Source organism: Polyodon spathula, chromosome 18 (genome assembly GCF_017654505.1).
Source record: "Polyodon spathula isolate WHYD16114869_AA chromosome 18, ASM1765450v1, whole genome shotgun sequence".
NCBI classification, from domain to species: domain Eukaryota; kingdom Metazoa; phylum Chordata; class Actinopteri; order Acipenseriformes; family Polyodontidae; genus Polyodon; species Polyodon spathula.
Window position 1 is genome coordinate 21,453,554 of NC_054551.1, and position 10,695 is coordinate 21,464,248.

Genomic DNA, 10,695 nt, shown 5'->3' on the forward strand with positions numbered 1-10,695 from the left:
CTTGGCCTTGTTTCCATGTCGGAGGTATGGCTTTTTGGCCGCAAGTCTTCCATGAAGGTCACTGCTGACCAGACTTCTCCAGACAGTAGATGAATGTACCAGGGTCCCACTGTTTTCTGCCAAATCTGAGCTGATGGCACTGCTGGACATCTTCCGATTGCGAAGGGAAGTAAGCATGATGTGTCTCATCTGCTGCAGTAAGTTTCCTTGGCCGACCACTGTGTCTACGGTCCTCAACATTGCCTGTTTTCTTTGTGCTTCTTCAAAAGAGCTTGGACAGCACATCTGGAAACCCCTGTCTGCCTTGAAATTTCTGCCTGGGAGATACCTTGCTGATGCAATATAACTACCTTGTGTCTTGTTGCTGTGCTCAGTCTTGACATGGTGTATGACATTTGACAGTAAACTGTCTTCAGCAACCTCACCTTGTTAGCTGAGTTTGGCTGTTCCTCACCCAGTTTTATTCCTCCTACACAGCTGTTTCTGTTTCAGTTAATGATAGTGTTTCAACCTACAAATTGAATTGATGATCATTAGCACCTGTTTGGTATAATTGTTTAATCATACACCTGACTATATGCCTACAAAATCTTTGTGCAAGTGTACCTAGAAGAATTGATGCTGTTTGAAGGCAAAGGGTGGTCACACCAAATATGGATTTGATTTAGATTTTTCTTCTGTTCACTCACTTTGCATTTAGTTAATTGAGAAATATAATCTATTAACATATCTATTTTTAAAAGCATTCTTACTTTACAGCATTTTTTCACACCTGCCAAAAACTTTTGCACAGTACTGTATATATACCGTCAAATTTTCACCATTCATTTCTGGTTTTTAATAACCATGAGCAAGTAATGCCTGAGGACAAATATAGCGGCTCCCATGAATAGAAGAGAGACAGAGGTAGCAGCAAGAAAACATCCATTTAACCACCAAAGTCTCTTTTAAGAGCGATCCAAATCTTTTTTTAAAAAGCTGAAAGTTTAAGATATATTTTTTTAACCATTTATTTTCAGAATGGGGTAGGGAAATGCTGTAGTTCAGGGAGAAGCAGCAGAGCGATCAGAATGGCGAGTTTTGAATTGATTTGAATACTTACTTTTGCCTTGGATCACTACTTTAATCATTGGTGTCCGATTCAGACTCATTCAATATCTCATGTACACTTTAGTTTCCCAAAAAGTCAACATCTACATAAATCTTGTCAGTCATGTTTATTGCAATAAATTCCAATATGTCCATATTTGTCTAGCATATGGATATCTATTTGTGATTTGACCCTTTTTGAAAAGAAGTGCCGACTCATGGTGATATGCTGTAATATCAACATCCCCAGGTCACCTGTTTTGACCAATGAGGATAAAGTATTTAAAATACCCACTTTATAAATACATTTTACATTTTAAGGATGTTCAGACCAATGTCATCATGCTAACAAAACTTTGTGGAACAGTACACAGCAAAACAAACTGTCCCTCACGGTCGCAGTTCATTTCTTTATGTGAATCATTATTCTGAAGAGAAACCTTCCCTTTAAAAGCTAGCTAACAACTTCCAAGCAATGGCAGCATTGAGTCCAAGTATCTTTTAAAAAGAATGTAATCTGGAAATGGCTGTCACACAAAAGAGCGGTGCGCACAGTCCTCTGAAAAAATGTAATACTGTGCTTCAAATCCCATTAATAGTGTTGCAAGAGGGACACGCAGTGATGCTAAAATAACTACCAGTTATGCTACTGTTGCAGCTAAAATACATTTTGTTCCAGCAACTGGTTTCAGCAAGAAAGGGCAATAATTTTTCACAATGCTTTTTGCTAACACTTTTGCTTTTACTGTCCGTAACCATGACTATTGGGAATTAACAGTATCAGTCTTGTGATTCACTTTCCCAGTTGTTATTGGTGAATGTTTTTTGTTTTTTGTTTTTTCACAAAAGTCTTGGTTTTCTTCATTAAAAACTAGCTTTACATTTTATTATAATAATGTAAGTGAGATAATCTGTGCTGGTTGACATACTAGAAGTTGAAATGGAGCAGGAGAAAACACTTTTGAAGCAGACATGTTTATTGAAGAGATTTATAACATCATACATTGGGACACCCTGGTTGGCAGCAAGGGTCATCTGCTACCAACTGTGTGTGGCACAGGCAGAACGAGGGCTCGGTCTCGCCTCTGATGCACATGGGCACCAGCCCAAGTTAGTGAGATTGACGAGACACTTGGTCTGCCCCCAGGATGAATTGATACATCAGGAGCAACAGTAGTATGACATAGATCACATTATATTAAATCCAACATTAAATGGCATTAGGTTTGGACTTGGCTCTGTCACCTTGGTTACGTGCAACCAGCCTAATGTTGATGGAGATATGAGAGCATAGGGGCTCTCACAGAGAGTCAATGCTGATGTGCTAGAGTTAGAAAGACATTTTTAGTCTGATCTCTCACCAGAACTGTATCCTAGCGACCCAGCTCAAAACTAAACAACAACATAAAGTTTAAGGGTGGGTGTGATGATAGAAGGTTTGCATTAATGACACTGAATGAGAGAATGCAGGTAAGTTAAGTATTCTCGGACTAAACCATTTAAAAAGGTAGGGGGTTTGTCCTGTTCTGTCTCAACTACAGCAAGCTTACATTATATTTTTATTTGGTGATGCCATATTTAACATTTGTACCTGTTATTTTCTCTCCAATTTAGAATATCCTTCACTGAAGCAAATCCCCACAACAGCTCCAGAGATATGAACGTGAGAGGGAGTCCTCTGATCCACCATCCAGCCAATTGTCTCATTATAGCCAGGAGCTTGAGGGCAGATGTCGGTGGGTTACTGACCCCTGGATGAAAAAGGCCAGGTTGGCAGAGATTTGTCATGGTACCATACTTACCATCTACTGAGCAATGCAATACAAACTTTCTGTACCTTGCACAAACCTAGAAGTTGTCTATGTTTTTTTTAACTACGTTTCTAACTCTGAAACTACCTTTTCTGTGGTAGACCTTGTAATAATGAGAATGTGCCAATACATAGCCGTATGACTGGGGTATTAAAGTTTTAATGTTACTAAAAACCTCAGATCATTAATGCATGCCTAATGTTTTATTTTACAGAATTATTTATGGACTGAAGCTATTTCATGGGTCAACTAGTTATTCACTGCCAAAAATCGCATTACAGAGAGTTGAACTGGGGGTCTGCTCACAAGTAGTGATTGAACAACCACTTAGCGTATTGAACTGCTGATGTTTTTGTCATGCTCTATCCTTCATCCATACGGTCTCTGCATTTGAAAAGTCATATAAAATAAAAGTATATAAGCTGTTATATAAGTTTGTTACTTACGTGATTCACGGTGTGTAATGTAGTTTCAAGCAGCAAAGAAGCTTTTGTTGAGCTAAATGTGTGTGACTTCATAACCTTGATACACTAATTCTAATGATATCAGTGATGGTATTTACTGTTGATCCACCAGTGTTTACATCAATTGAACATAACCCATTGTGCCCCTGCAGCTGAAACAACCTTTGGGAAATGCAAACAGAGTAGACTGTTTGCATTATAGCAAGTGCACAAATAAGGCTAAACAATGGGAGAATGTAGTAAACGGGCAACACAAATCCTATTTCAGTATAAATATGAAAATGACTGTGGGAAACTTAAGCAGCTTAACAATTATTTACACAAAGAATGAACTATGAAGTATTGGCTATGGTGTCTAATAGTTGAAATTAGTCATTATTAGTTGACATTATTACACAGTCAAGAAATACAACTGTTTTATCACCAAGTACAACTGATCTGAACCGTTGTCCATCCATCAACAGTCCAAAGCACTTCTGACCATTGTTCCACAATCAAATTTGTGTTCTTGTGCATATTTTAGCCTTTTAGTCTTGTTCCCCTTTCTTAACAGAGGTTACTGCAACACATCCTTTAAGTCCTGATTTCAAGTGACCTTCGAACTGTTGATTTGATGGACATCGACACATGTGCCTTCTGCCAGTTCTGTTGTCAATTCAATGCTTGTCTTCTTTCTATTCCATAAGGATATTATCTTCAAATATTGTTCATCCTTGTTAGACAGCTTTTTGGGTCTTCCTGTCCTGGGTTTGTCAATTACAGATGATGTTTCTCTGTACTTGTTGATTATGCTTCAGATACCACAGCTTGAAAATCGAGTGATCAAGCTATTTCACTCAATGTTGTTCCTTCTTTTACAAGTCAAGGTTGTTATAATAGTAGAAAACACTTGTAGAGGCTTTGAGTAAATTGTTGATGTTCATAATGCATCCAAGTCGAAAAAATGCAATATGTCTAAGACTTTTGTACAGCAGTGTGAGTGTGTGTATATTATATATATAGCTCTGGAAAAAATTAAGAGACCACTGCAAAATTATCAGTTTCTCTGGTTTTACTATTTATAGGTATGTGTTTGGGCAAAATGAACATTTTTGTTTTATTCTATAAACTACTGACAACATTTACACCAAATTCCAAATAAAAATATTGTCATTTAGAGCATTTATTTGCAGAAAATGACAACTGGTCAAAATAACTAAAAAGATGCAGTGTTGTCAGACCTCGATTAATGCAAAGAAAATAAGTTCAGATTCATTTTTAAACAACTCAATACTAATGTTTTAACTTAGGAAGAGTTCAGAAATCAATATTTGGTGGAATAACCCAGATTTTCAAGCACAGCTTTCATGTGTCTTGGCATGCTCTCCACCAGTCTTTCACATTGATGTTGGGTGACTTTATGCCACTCCTGGCGCAAAAATTCAGGCAGCTCGGCTTTGTTTGATGGCTTGTGACCATCCATCTTCCTCTTGATCACATTCCAGAGGCTGGAATCGGGCAGCTTTGGCATGAATCAAGCCAAGTACAAGGTTGTCCTGGAAGAAAACTTGCTTCCTTCTGCTCTGACAGTGTTCCCCAACTCTGAGGATTGTTTTTTCCAGCAGGACAATGCTCCATGCCACACAGACAGGTTGATCACATTCCAGATCACATTCCAGAGGTTTTCAATGGGGTCCAGGTCTTGATCTGGTGGTCCTCCATCCCCACCTTTATTGACCTGGCTTGTACTTGGCTTGATTCATGCCAAAGCTGCCTGATTCCAGCCTCTGGAATGTGATCAAGAGGAAGATGGATGGTCAAAAGCCATCAAACAAAGCCGAGCTGCCTGAATTTTTGTGCCAGGAGTGGCATAAAGTCACCCAACATCAATGTGAAAGACTGGTAGACAGCATGCCAAGACGCATGAAAGCTGTGCTTGAAAATCTGGGTTATTCCACCAAATATTGATTTCTGAACTCTTCCTAAGTTAAAACATTAGTATTGTGTCGTTTAAAAATGAATATGAACTTATTTTCTTTGCATTAATCGAGGTCTGACAACACTGCATATTTTTAGTTATTTTGACCAGTTGTCATTTTCTGCAAATAAATGCTCTAAATGACAATATTTTTATTTGGAATCTGGGAGAAATGTTGTCAGTAGTTTATAGAATAAAACAAAAATGTTCATTTTACCCAAACACATACCTATAAACAGTAAAACCAGAGAAACTGATAATTTTGCAGTGGTCTCTCAATTTTTTCCAGAGCTGTGTGTGTGTGTGTGTGTGTGTGTGTGTGTGTGTGTGTGTGTGTGTGTGTGTGTGTGTATACTATATATATATATATATATATATATATATATATTAATATATATATATATTATATATAAGTCTCATAAGTCTCATCTACAATGCATCATCTGAACTGTAAAATAACCAATAGAGCTATATACTGTATTTGAATACTAAATGAAACATTTAGTTTTCTTTTCCTTCTGTCCAGCCACATGGTATATTCCCCTTTATAAATACTTAAAACATGATTTTCAAGCACCAATAAATTAAGAATGGGAGTGTTGTGTTATAGATTCCTTGTTACTGTTACCTTGCCTTAGATTCTTTTGGCTAACATTCTTTTTCAATGTGTTTGAAGACATTGAGAAAACCACTTAAAATGCTGTCAGGCAGATGCTTTAAGCCGCCAGTGAGCATGAAGGGATACTTGAGTACTGAAAAATAGATGTGCTCCTGGACTTTTAAAGAACACAAGTCATTCACTGACAGAGTAAATATCTTGTGTGGTCAGTATGCTGTAACTGTGTTATCATCCACAATTATTACACTGTGTAACAATTTTTTTATTTATTTTTTGTTCCTGGGTAGTAAGTGTTATTTCCTAATTGCTTATGCCTCAAAAGTATAGAAAATGGCTATTATTCCCCACAAACTTTGCTTTTGTGACCAGGACAGTGATATTTCAAAATATCACTATTTCCAATGGGAAAATGGGCAAATGTGTGTCTTTTCGTTCACATAAAGTCAGAAAAAACAACATATGAATCCAAATTAACATGTATTTATACTAAAGTAATACAAAAGATTTAGAAGTGAGTAGCTTTTCGAGATTTACGATTATACTGTAAATACAGTATAATCATAAATCTCAAAAAACTACTCACTTCTAAATCTTTTGTAGTCATTTTTCTATTACTTTAGTATAAATACATGTTAATTTGGATTCATATTGTTTTTCTCTGACTTTATGTAAACGAAAAGACACACATTTGCCCGTTTTCCCATTGGAAATAGTGATATTTTGAAATATCACTGTCCTGGTCACAAAAGCAAAGTTTGTGGGGAATAATAGCCATTTTCTATATTTTTGAGGCATAAGCAATTAGGAAATAACACTTACTACCCAGGAACAAAAATTGTGTTACATAGTGTTATCTGTGACTTGTACAAAGAGACAAGCTTATAGTGGGTATAAGACAGTGCGTGAAAGGCAGACTAGTTTTCATGGTACAATTGAGGGCTACGGTTGTACATTTAGTTTAGTTTTGTTCCTGGTTTTACCTTACCAGATAGGATTATGTGTAATCACTGCCCACAGCACTGCACAACAATGAATATGTGAGTGTTATTCTAACCTACTCTATGTTGTGAGGTCATGACATTTCTCTGGAACATTCATAATCTATTTTCAACAGATGTAGTTCAGGGTGTACTCTTTTCTGGGGGGGAAAAAGGTTGTGGGTTGGAAAATGAGACAGCATATACCTATACAAATATAAGGCAGCACTTGTTTAAAAACTAACATGTTTACATTAACATAGTTTTGTTGGGAGATTGGTAGTTGATAGTCGAACAGAAACTGTAGCTTTCAGTCTGCAGGGCAGAAGTGGCTTTATTCTGTGTGCAGTCAAAACAAAAAAAAACAACAGACTTTTGGATTGCTGCCTGCAATACAGAGGCTGTGATTGGACAGGGTTTTTGTTTCAGACTGAAGTGTTCACTGCCTGGACAAATACAGAATAAACTCGTCGATTTGGGTTTGCATTTAGAAACAATTATTTTTGAACAGTATTGTTCTCTATAGAAATCTCTTAAGTTTGTTAATCAATCTTCCCTCCTCACACTTGTTTTTCAAAGTCACATCCTTCTTTCAGTTCACATGGATTTGTTTGTTTCTTTTGTGTTTTCAATCAGTAAAATCGTATTATCCGCGTATTATATTTAGCATAATCCCCGCGGTGTCACCTGGGATGAAGGGCCGTTTGTTCTTGTATACAGACGCCCAACATTTATATACTTACAGACCTTTCCAACAGGTTGTCACTATTTGGAATCATAATTCTTAAGAATCGTACGAAATCACCCTAACAGTCAGATTATATATATATATATATATATATATTATTATATATATATATATATATATCTATATTATATATATATAATATATACCCACGCTTCTCTATTGAGTTACTGAGACTCAATCCACGCGTTCTTCAGAACTCAATCTGACTCTGAAAGTGCGTGTGAGAAATCTCTTCAGAGTACTTCAGAGCGTGAATTTTCTCTTTAGTTTTTGAACGACCTAAACGGTTTAATGCTGATAGTACTATTATTAACTATGATCCTTATGCAGCTGTGTCGTTTAAGACTTTTTCTTAGACCGATATAAATAATTTTTTTATTTATATTTTTTACATGAGTTTTCAGCTCTTAAGTCTAATATTACTGTAATTATTACTGCTGCTCTTCAGTTTGATTTTTTTTTCAGTAGTTTTAAAAAAAAAAAAAAAAAAAAGAAGTGGTCAGTGCTAATTAGTGTTGAACAAGGTTAGCGGGTAGACAACACTGTCCCTTTCTCCCCTTCAGTCGTTTCAAAATGTGAAACCCCAACTTAATCTGTGTAAAAAACATTTAAATGACAGATACAGAAATAAATAATAAAAATTGGTTTGAATATACCCTTATCCACCACAGCGAGCCGTTAGCCATTTTGAAAGTGAAAGCTCTGAGAATCCAGCTCTGAAGCTGGAGCGGCCAGAGTGTGCTCCGAAATTCATCTCCTCCGAGTTTTCGAATGACACCACAGAGCACTCAAGTTTACGAATGGACAGAGTGCACTCTGACACTGAGATTGAGTTTACAAACGCACCCTGTACTACTCCATTAAGCACCAAATACATTTTTCTTTAGAAAGAAAAATCAGAACACAGGCTGAGTTATGTAATTTGATACTTTCTAAATCAATATTTCTTCACAGAAGAATCAAACCAGTGAAATTTCACATCGGCTATGAAGCTCAACACATAGAAAATTAAGCCGTATCATCACTGTGGCAGGAGCCCTGCACATGAAGAGTTGGTTTTGTGTGTAAATATTGAAAATAAATCCTGCTTGCCTGAGAGGCGTATTAACTTCAACGTCTGTCTCAGTCTCCTGCTTGTCACTCAACAAGCGAATGCACGCACCCACCTGGCAGATGGCTACCCTGTCACAATCACATTATCAGAATTTATCATTTGAGCATTCAGTTTCTTATTATATTTTGAAGTGTCATAAAAGCATCTGAAGGGCTATATTTGCAGAATTACGTTACATTTAGACTTTTGCGGTTAACAAAATTAAGTTCTCATAACAATATAGTTAAAGAGAAAAATTTTAAATTAAAAAATGCTCCAAAGAATTACAAAGTAGACTGTCCTCAAATGAGGACAATGGCACTTAATGGGCCAACACAGTAACACCCATCCTACTGAAAGGAAATTATATTGTGTATTTATTCTGGGCTCAGACAGATGCTTCTGTTTAAGATAAACAACATATAACTATAGATACTTGTTTTGACAGCTTGTTGTTACTCTGTGGTGGTGTACTGTATTTACTGTATGAAAGCAAGTCTCTGGATGGCTTAAATTTGCAAAATAATGTAGAAATGTCAATTTCAACACTCAAAACATATTTCCAAATTAATGTATTTGCTGCTAGTCTGTAGGAAATGTAATCTTCAGACATAAATCAACCCTTGAAGCAAAAAGAGTGCAAACTTTTTGACATGAAAAAAATCACATCTAATGACAATCTTCCAATTCAGTTGGGACTGGCAGCAACATCCTTACAAAAGCCAAACATTACAAAACTGTTGATTCAACTTCTTTATGTGTTTGTTCTGCTTTTGCTACCATAGGAAAAAAAAAACTTGGGGCGTTTGACCTCTCTACAGAGTAACCCTTTAACAGGCAGTTAGTTATCCAGGTCTAAAGATTTGTCAAAATGTTTGTCATCTTACCGGTAATTTAGGAGATGACCTGACCAACCTGCATGTGCTGTTTACCTCTTTGGCATAGGCACAGCTTGGTTTCTTTAGACAATTTTACAGCAGTTAGAATCACCCTGGATTGCATGCCAGTGGTTATCGCAGGATTACCTTTAGAAAGAGTGGTTGATGCATTCCAGGTAGACCTGGTAATATAAAATGCTCTAGTGAGATGTAGGGGTTATCAAATAAACCTCAAATTGCACAATGATCAAGTCAATCTAATGATTTGGTTTCCGTAACCCATGGGAGTTCCAGAGTCAATGCAGTTGTTCCTTTACCAGGTAAGCCATTCTGGGATCCACATTGTTTTACCAAATTTTAGTATCGGTTTAGTATTACTACATATTCTACCCTCGAGAGTTTATACAGTTATGGCTGGACAGAAATATATTTATTATTTTAACCCAACATGTTTCTGCAAGACAAGGCTTTTTTTGGCTTCAAAAAACATCATAATTTACTCTCTAATTTCAGTTGTACCGACACAAAGGCAGTTTTTGCCGAATATTTTTTTCACAGTACATACCTACAGTATTGTTTCTTGGCAACAGTACTGAGTTGAGTTTTAATGTTACAAAGCTAGGAAAAGGCCACTTGAAGTTAAGTTATGTGGTTGTTTATTAGTTTTAAAACTACAGTTTAAAGAACTGCTTAGTTCTGCAAATGTGTTGTTTTTTGCTAGTTTTATAAAGTTACAATGTGTCATACTTCATAGGGGTCTAATAGTTTTATTTTACTCTTCGGTAACTCCTTTGTTGGTTTTTTGTAGTCTTTCCATGCTCTTCCCCATGATTATACTGTTGATTTACCATAGTTTACCCTGGTTTGTCATGTTTATTAATATGCTTTACCACACACTGCTATTGAGTCCTGCATCAGGTCAGGTTCCAAAAAAAATAAAATTGAAAAAACGTTTTCTATGTGCTCGTCTGTAACCCTTTCCCAAATTGCATATTAGAAGGTAAATGTACCAGCATGTTCTGCACTAAAGCAGGAGGCAATTAGGGAGGCAGTGCTGTT